We start from the raw sequence: 9,959 nt of genomic DNA, 5'->3' as shown, positions 1-9,959 counted from the left end.
GGGCTCCCAGCATTCTGTTCTAAGTAAGAGTCCTCCCTTCTCCCTCATTTATCTATTAGTGATGTAGGCTCCTAGATTGTTATTTCTAAATAGTTTCTAATTCATTACTATTTTTACTTAGTTTGGTGCTTAAATTGTCCTAGATTTGGCCAGGGGGAGCCTCTTCAAATTAACCCCCAAGTCCTTGCAATGCAGTCCCATCATCTTTTCGCATTTATTTTCTGGCATAATAAGATGTTCTGGGTTCCAATTGTACTTACCTTGCCCCAGCCCTGGATTCAGCCATTTTTTGAAGGAGTCCAGGTTCTCTGGAGTGGGGAGTGGTATTGGTAACCAAGATCTGGGCAGTAGGCGTGCTCATTGCTATTGGGTTGTGTTGCTTCTTGGAACTTTGAACAGCCAGACCTGGGAGATACAGGCATGTAAATATACATACACACATATATACACATGCATGCTCATATTTTAGAAATCATGAGTTCACACCAATTGCCTTAATTCCAACCCATCTCCACAGGATTCTTTCTTGCCTTCCCCCATTCCATACTTCCATGCTTTTTCTACAGTGAGAAACTTGGCTCCTGAAAATAGCAACACATTTACTCATTTGTTCAATCCTAGACTACATCTAAAATAGTTTCAGAATGCTTTGCCCATACCAGGACAATGAACAGCCCTCCTAAAAAGACTTCAGGATTTGTTTGCACTTTTCTCTCTCTACCCTCTTTGAAACTGAGGCTATATTGTGTCCATAAATTCCTTGGATTAGTTCATTCTGTTTAATTTTTTCTCCATTCAGTGGGGTCATAGTAGTCATTTGAAATAAACTACGTTCATTTGTTTCATTTGGCTTTGATTTTAGTTTTGTCTTCCCTTCTTATTGATTTGATTTTTAAATATGTAAGATATTAACATGCTTTCCGAAGTCAGTACTATACAAAAAGTTACACTCAGAGAAGAGTGACTCCCTTCTGTGTCCCTTCCATTAACTCCCCTACCCTTACTCCTTGTGGGAAACACACTTCACTGATTTCTAGTTTATCCCTCCTGTGTTTCTTTTTGTAATGGTAATGGGTATTTTCTTATTGTTCCTTTTTCCTTATACAAAAGGTAACATATTATATATGCTCCTTTGCACATTGCCTTTTGGGGAAATATTTGGCCTGTTTGTTTATTTGAGGTGGGGGGGAGAGCAGGGGAGAGGAGCAGAGGGAGAGGGACGAGCAGGCTCCACGCCCATCACAGATCCCCATGCAGGGCTTGATTTCACAACCCTGCGATCATGACCTGAGTAGAAATCAAGAGCCGGATGCTTACCCAACTGAGCCACCCAGACGCCCCTGCATGTTGCTTTTTGCACTTAATATGTCCTGGAAATCATTCCAGATCAGTTCACGGAGCTCATCCTCATTCTTCTTCACAGCTGCATAGTACTCCAATATATGGATGTACTATCATTTTGAAATAACCTCCTTCACTTAGATATTTAGGTCCTTTTCAATATTTTGAAATTACAAATAATGCTGCAATGTTCATGTGCATTTTTATGTTCTTGTTCATGGATATTTTTATATTATTGAAGTTGTACTTCAGGATAAATTTCTACAAGTGGGATTGCTATGTTAAGGGGGAAATTTGTATGTGGTTTTGCCATATTTCCCCCCAGAAATCTATGAGAACACCTGTTTTCCTATATCCTTACCAACAGAGTGCCTTGTCAAACTTTTAATTTTTTTTGCCAATATAATGAGAAATATCTCAATATGCTTAAATAATTTACTTATCTCTTGTTATCTATGAAGTTGAACACATTTTATATGTTTAAAAGCCATCTTTGTGTGTTTCTTTGTGAATTTTCTGTTCCTGCCTCATGCCTATTTTCCTATAGTATTTTTGGTCATCTTTTTTCTCCATTTTTAGGAGGTTTTTAAGAAGTAAATTTAAAATATTAGCCCTTTATCTGTGATATATATTGTGAACATTATATCCCATTTTGTCATTTGTCTTTTGACTTTGTTCATAGTGTTTTGTCATATAAAACATTTTTGTGGGAGTACCTGGGTGGCTCAGTCAGTTAAGCATCTGCCTTCAGCTCAGGTCATGATCTCAGTGTCCTGGGATCGAGCCCCGCATTGGGCTCTCTGCTCAGCAGAGAATCTGCTTCTCCCTCTCACTCTCCCTCTGTGCTCTCCCTGCCCCTCTCTCTCTAAAATAAATAAGTAAAATCTAAAAAAACATTTTTATGTTTATGTGGTCAAATTTATTGATCTTTTATTTTTCTTGCTTCTAGATTTAAAACTATAGTTATAAAGCCTTTCCCTATACAGAAGTTAAAGAGGAATTCACCCAAATTTTCTTCTAGAACTTATATAGTATTTATTTATTTACAGTTAAAGCTCTGATCCATTTAGAGTTTATTCTTGTGCATTGTGTGAAGAATGGGTCTCATTTTACTTTTTTTTTAAATGGCTCTCATTAAAAAAAAAAAGACTTTATTTATTTATTTATTTGAGAGAGAGAAAGGAAGAGAGAGAGAGAGCATGGGGGGAGGGGCAGAGGGAGAGGGAGAGAAAGAATCCCAAGCTGACTCCACTCTAAGCACTGAGCCTGTCAAGGGGCTCAATCCCACGACCCCGAGATCATGACCAGAGCTAAAATCAAGAGTCAGATGCTTAACTGACTGAGCCACCCAGGTGCCCCATCAGATGCCGCTCATATTTAAAAAAAAAAAACAACAACACTTAGAAGATAATTCTTTGAAATACGAACAATCGGTTTTGTTTTTCTTTTCTCTTTTTCTCTATTTTCCAAGTTTTCCTTAACGAACTTTCTCTTTTTCTGAGAGAGGAGGAAAAATTTTTAAAAAGAAACACGAAGTTGTAACAAGGACCTTGGTGTTCTGGAGGTCATGAGTCCCACATCAGCATTGCTTTCATCCTGAGAACATGGAGAGTTTTTGTGGCATAGCTCAGGACTTCATTTACACTTTCTTGTTTTATTTCTATTGTGAATTTCTCGAGGTCAAAACTACTGATAAAAGTAACGGTGACCAAGTATCTCATAAGTGTGCTGGGCAAAATTCTCCAATTTTTCCTTGACTACATATGGTAACTATTTTTACACACGCTTGAACACTTCAGCGTATCTAACAGCGCCAGATAAATAGCGGTATACTTGTTAGTTGATTTAGATGTTCTACCTGGACCAGAGAGAGTGGCAGGATTTAACTTCATTTTTTTCCTTTGCCTGGGCTCCAAACAATATTTGTACATATGTATGTATTACAGCTTTAATAGAGAGATTGCACGTTCATTAATACGCTTTCACAGGTGAGAGAACACAGAGAGTTAGAAAGTGGAGGACATAGTTTTTAATGTGTTTTAAATTTGAGCCCTATCTTGCTTAAACTGAAATTTAAAAGTTTATTTATTACACGTTTCTTTATGCAAGAGGGCATTCTATAAAAGTTTTGTGTAGGTAATTTTTTAGTTAACTGTATCATAATCTCAGTATTGGCCGACTGGTGACAGACAAGAGTGTGCATGTATGTATTAGTACATAGAAGCTCACACACATACACACAACCCATCACCAAGACTAACTGTGCTGCTTTTTCTCCTCTGCAAACCTAACTTAAGTTTCATGTGTTGTTTATACTTTTTCTCCAGGGCTTTTGCTATTTCTTCAAAGGCAATGGCACCCATAAAAAATTTGAAGGAGGACACATAGCGTGATTTATCCAGGGACCTGCGCCCCTTTAGGAATGCCACTTTGAGGTTGTCTTTGCCTGATACACTTTTCTCCTTGTCCTCCTGATAAGATCCTGTTTATCCTCTAGAAACACTCCTCATCACCTCCTTTGTGTTTCTTGAGAGAATTAATTCATCTTCTGTACTGATGCCTGGGGAATGCTAACAATTTGAGTTTGATCAGAGGAGGAAAAACCAGAAAGGAGACTTTAAGCAAAATGGTGTGGAAAGAAACCCAGAGGGAGTTGGGGGCATAGATGAAAAATGGAGACAACTGGGGCGCCTGGGTGGCTCAGTCGGTTAAGCATCTGACTCGATTTCAGCTCCGGTCATGATCTTGGGGTCATGGGATTGAGCCCCACATTAGGCTCTGGGCTCAGCAAGAGTCCACTTGAGATTCTCTCTCTCCCTCTCCCTCTGCCCCTCCCCCTGCTCTCTCTCTCTTTCTCAAATAAACAAATAAATCATTTAAAAAAAGAAAAATGGAGACAACTGATTCAAGAAGTTTTGATGAACGGAAGCAAGAAAAGGGGACAATGGGTGAAGGGAATATGGAGTCAAAGAAGTTTGCTTGGTTTTTTTAAAAATAGGTGATATGAAGGCATGTTTGTCTACTGAGTCAAAAGATGGGGGAAAATAGATGATGTAGCAGAAGAAAGAACTGAGTGAGTCCTTGAGAAGGCGGGAAAGGAGGGGATCCGGAACACAACTGGCAGCGTTGGCTTTTGACAGCAACAAGAACAGGAACGGTTAGTAGTTCCCGAGTGAGAGAGGGAAGGCAGAGGGTGTGAGTCCAGCTGTGGAAAGGCTGGTATAGCTGGTAGTGGGAAGACGGGGGGTGGGGGGGGTGGGGGGGTGGGGGGGAAGGCCTGTCGGTTTTCTTCCTCCTGCCACAACACAGCTGAGTTCATCAATGCAAAACATATGCCTGCCATTACCTGTAAGGTACAGAAAGAAAGGAAGCGACCTAGGCTTCAAACTGTTATTTCTCACCATTCTGTGAATTGACCAGGTGGTTCTGCTTCACATGGTGCTGGCTGAGGTGCCAACAACGGTGCAGTGTCCCAAATGGCCTCGCTCTCGTGGTGGCTGTGCACGCCGGCTGCCGCTGGAAGCGCGCAGGCGGGGCCGTGGGCCGGGGGCCCCGCCTTTCCTGCCTGTGGGCCTTTGCACCTGTGTGGCTTCCTCACAGCGTGGCGGTCTTAAGGGGGAAGGACTTCTTATGTGTCGAACCGCTTGGCTGTTTGGAAGGCATTCAATATTGGGGTCGTTTCAGCTTTTGGGGCTGCATTTTAAAATTAAGCCATAAATCTATAGCTGGAAAGCCATATGCATATTTTGTCTGGCTAATTAAAACTGACTGATAAGAATTCTTTGTTTTAAAAATATTTATTGTTTGTTTGTTTATTTTAGAGAAAGTGAGAGAGAAAAAGAGCATGCCCGTTGGGGGTGGGGCAGAGGGAGAGAATCTCCAGGTAGACGCCCCGCCCAAGCATATAGCGCAGGGCTGGATCCCACTTCTCGTGAAGAGTCGGAGGCTTAACAGACTGAGCCACCCAGGTGCCCCACAAGTTCTTAACAGTAGCAACAACAGCTGTGATTTTTCTTAGACCCAGAAAATAAGCAAAGCTTCATATCTCCTTTGGTGACTTGCATTTCTTTTTTCAGGTAGAAAACTGCCACCTGTCACCAAGATTCCTCTTATTTTTCTGTGCACATGGCAGATTTATCCTGAATGAGGAATTTTAAAGTCTCATCCCCCCCCCCCATACTAGTAACAGCATTTTTTGGATGACTTGTCATATACAAAAAATAAGGGGAGCATTGAAAGAATGCACACAGGGGAAATGAAGGGCTCTTGCTTCTGACTCCACAGATAGAAACACAGTCAATGTGAAATTAGACTCAAAGCTTTGTGTTCCTGAGAGAATGGTGAAAAGGAAAGGTGAAAAAGTTGTATGTTCACGAGAAAGAAGCAGTGGAGTCAGGAAGATATGAAAGAGAGCTAAATGATAGATACAAAAAAATGTAGCTTCTGGGAAGAGCTACTTGGCACCAATAACTTTCCATTTCAAAAAACAAAACAAAACAAAATGCTGAATTGTAAGCATTATAATTCATTTTAAAGGGCATTCTGTTTTCCCCTGGATGTATATCACAAACTTAAAAATACCTGAAACTGAATATAAAGTTCCACTGTAAGCATGTCATTTTGGTGAGGAAGTGATTGGTAGGGGAGATAGTCCATGTGATACTGTAAACATTGTACGATAGTACAATTATGTACAGTTATGTTTACTAGAAATCATGGTTCAGACTTGGAAAACTTTATCCCTGCCACTGTTTCTATAATGTATAGCACTTTCCCTACTTTTGCCTGCAAAATCCCCTTTCCAGACTGTGTGAATTTCTTTCACATTTGAGGTCCCCAGCAGGGCATGTCCAATAAAACTTTCTACAGTGATGGAAATCTTAATTTTCACTGTTTAATATAGTAATCTCTAGTCATATATGGTGATTGAGCGCTTGAAATATGGCTAGTACAAATAAGGGACAGAATTTATAATTTTATTTAGTTTTAATTGCTTACAGTTACTTTTTAAATAGCCACATAGGGGGAGTGGCTACCATATCAGACAGGACAGCCTGGCGTGTCACTTGTTGCTCATAAAATTCTGCTTATCTCCTTTTTCTTAGAATCTGAAAAAACTGAGCTGTAATGTCATAATTCAGTCATGGACATTGCCCTATCATAGTTTTTATTTGTGGTAATTTGATTGATGTCTCTATCCCTCATTGGATCCCAAGCTCTTAGGGGCAAAGGCTAAGTTTGGTTTTTTCTCAGCTTTATGCTCAGCGCCTAGTCCAGTAGCTGGAACATAATAGATGTTCAATAAACAAATTAGTACATGAATGAATTCAAAGGATCCGTATACCTTTGGTATAAATGATGCCTCCACTATCTACCCGGTGTGTGTGTGTGTGTGTGTGTGTGTGTGTGTGTGTGTGTGAGAGAGAGAGACAGAGACAGAGACAGAGACAGCGACAGAGAGAGGTTTCTAGAGAAGGATCTAAAGATGTGGACAGGAGACCAAGGCCAGGTTATTACAGAGTTAGAGTTGGCCACAGGGTACTTTGGAATCAGAAACTTGGCTTTATTAATAACAAGACTCTTCTTAAGCGTTCACTACATGCCAGACAATATCCAAAGTACTTTACATGAAGTGTCTTATGTAATCCTTGTAAGATGACCCTATGGAATAAGTGCTATTGTTATCCCCATTTACAGATGGCACAGAGGAAAAGAGGAGTCACCTACCAAGGTAAGTAGCAGAGCAAGCATTTAAATCCAAGCCATCTGACTGCAGAGCCTACCTTCTTAATCACAATGCTGTATTGCTTTCTGTTTGATTGTGTCCATATGGTGACAGAAGCTTAGTGACCTCAAATGTCTGCATCAAGCCTTTGTCTAAAATTAAGTCTCAGTAAGCCGGTGTCTGCTGGAGGTTTAGGCCTCTTTCCAGTGGTGCAGGTGGAAGGAGGTGGGGGTAGTAGAACCGAGAATAGTAGGATATGAAAATCTGCCCAGGATTTCTTTGCTAAGCAATCAAACAAATATTTTTATTTTTAGGATTTTTTTGCCTTCTACATAATCAAGAGGAAATAAACCCCTTTCTGTAATTAAAAAAAAAGCACAAAATGATCAACCCCCCACCCTTCCAAATCTCTGTTCTATTTAGAAAGATCAACGGAGGCTTGAAACCTCAGAGTCAATACAGCCTGATTGTAAATTCCAGTTTTATTTAGCCTTCCCTCTGCCTCTCCCCTCACCTCTATCCCATACTTAGTGCTCCATACACCGTCCAGAGTTGATAGTCCTATTTAGTTGTTTAATTGTTTTGTGTAAGGATAGCTCCTCTTCCTGTGCTAATTATACTCTGCGTGCCCCCCCAACCATTTCCACCTACCACCCAACCCCCCACCAGATTCAGCCCTGCTCCAAACCCTGAGCACCAACTCTGTGGACTGTCACCTCTGGCCTCCTGGGGGCTCAGCGGAAGCTTGGCATAGGGGTAGGAAGAAGAGGAAGAAAAAAATAGGGGATTTCTTCTCCCCTTACCCCTTACTTTGGTGCCACGTTTTTGTCCTCGCTGCCAACAACACCCCCCACATTGTTCCAGCACTCCCTGGGATCCCGTGACCCCTTCCTCACCTCGCCCCTGCATGTCTAGGGAAGGGAAGGTTTTAACAAACTCTTGCCAGTCCCTGGGTGCCTCGACCTACCTGTTGTTTCTTTTAACTCTGCCCACATCCTTGTAAATAGTCCCTTTAGTAAATTATTTTCAGTAAACTGTTTCAAGTAGAATCTTATTTCCTGGTTGGGATCCTGCTTGATCTATTTCCCCCTTGGTAGTCTTTCAAATTTCTTCAAGGCATGGAGGAAGCCTGGACTTCCAAATGGGTGTAAGTTTAAATAGGCTTCAGGTAGACCGTCTCACAGAGTGGATCAGGAGATTTTATCCCTCTGTTTCCTACCCCGTTCAGGGGAGAGAGACTGAATATGACGGGCAGGCATAGCCTGTTACAGGTGTCAGAGAGAGCGCGTCTGCCTTTTTCACAGCGTGCTGAGATGACCTCGAGATGGCTCACTGCCCTGGGACGGATCATCAAGCAACCTTGCGATTACTAAATGGGTTTCCTGGGTAACTGGATCCAGAGACAGGGGTACCTTGCAAGGTGGATGCCAACATTCCAGACCCTGCAAAAGTATAGTCTTCTCTTCTATTCATCAAATTGTCATTTTCAAAGAGGGAAGGGAAAAAGAATACAGTTTTCCATCTTTCCCTCTCCACACGCATACTACCTTTTTACTTTCTGGCTTGCATTTCTCAAATATGTATCTTTTGCTGCTGTTGTTCTGTTTTGCTTACAGCTCGAGCCTTATGTTCAAATGAAGATTTCTGTTACCCAAATCGATATGCCAGTCTGTTTCTCTACTCTGACACCGTATCCACATTCCTGTCTTCATTCCGGTTATAGTAGACAGAGCGCTTTTCCTGTCAAAGAGCAGCCCCCCTCTCTGCGCTCTTATGCTCATCTTCTCTTGTCTTCTGAAGGACCTCCCTCTTCACTTATGCCCTTTCTTCCACAATTTCTTCCTTCTTACTGGAACATTCCCATCAGCGTACAAGCATCCAGTAGCATCTCCTGTTTTGGTAAAAACATTCCCTTGACTCCACATCCCCCTCCAACTAGTGCTTCATTTCTCTGTTTGTCTGCCCAGCAAAACTTTTTGAAAAAGTTGTTTTTACTGGCCGTCACCACTTCCTTACCTTTCATCGACTCCATCCTGGCTTCCTTCCAGGAAGCCATCACTCCACTGAAAAAACTTTAGTCAAGGTCACAAGTGAACTCCATGTTGGTGAATTCTATTGCTCTTTCTCATCCTCAGCCTCTGATAAACATTGGACACAGATGACCAGCCTGTCTTTAAAATACTTTCTTCTCTTGGCTTCTACGGCACCATTCTCTCTGTCTCCTTTCCTGACTCTTCCTCCTCTATTCAATCTCTAAATGTTGGGTTGCTCCAGGGCTAAGTTCTAGACTTGTACCACCCGCATGTGGCTAGTGTGAAATAAGATTTGCTGTAAACATAAAATGCACTCTGAACTTCAAAGACTTAATGTGAAAAAAAGTATATAAATTATCTCATTAAAATTTATTGTATCTATTGAAATAATATTTTGCATACACTTGAGTTTTTTTTTAATAGAGAGAGAGAGCAGGGGGAGGGGGGCAGGGAAAGAGAGAGTGAGAGAGAGAGAGAGAAAATCTCAAGCATGCTCCATGCCCAGCATAGAGCCCCATGCGGGGTTCAATCCCATGACCCCAAGGTCATGACCTGAGCCGAAATCAAAAGTATGCCCAAGTGACTGAGTCACCCAGGTGCCCCTGAATATATTGGGTTATTAAAATTCATTTCATGTGTTTCTTTCTACTTTTTAAATGGGGCTATAAGGAAATTCAGAACTACATAGTGCCTGACATATATGTCTATTGGACAGTAGTTCGAGATCATTTTCCCTACCAGATTTCTCATTTCATCATTACCCAGTCCCATAGCTTTACATAACATCTATATGTTGATCCCCCGGTTCAGACCTTTAACTCTGACCTCTCGTTTGAAGTCCAGACTCACCTGTGTAGCTG

This window comes from Ursus arctos, unplaced genomic scaffold (assembly GCF_023065955.2).
Source record: "Ursus arctos isolate Adak ecotype North America unplaced genomic scaffold, UrsArc2.0 scaffold_5, whole genome shotgun sequence".
Taxonomy (NCBI): domain Eukaryota; kingdom Metazoa; phylum Chordata; class Mammalia; order Carnivora; family Ursidae; genus Ursus; species Ursus arctos.
This window is presented reverse-complemented; position numbering follows the sequence as displayed.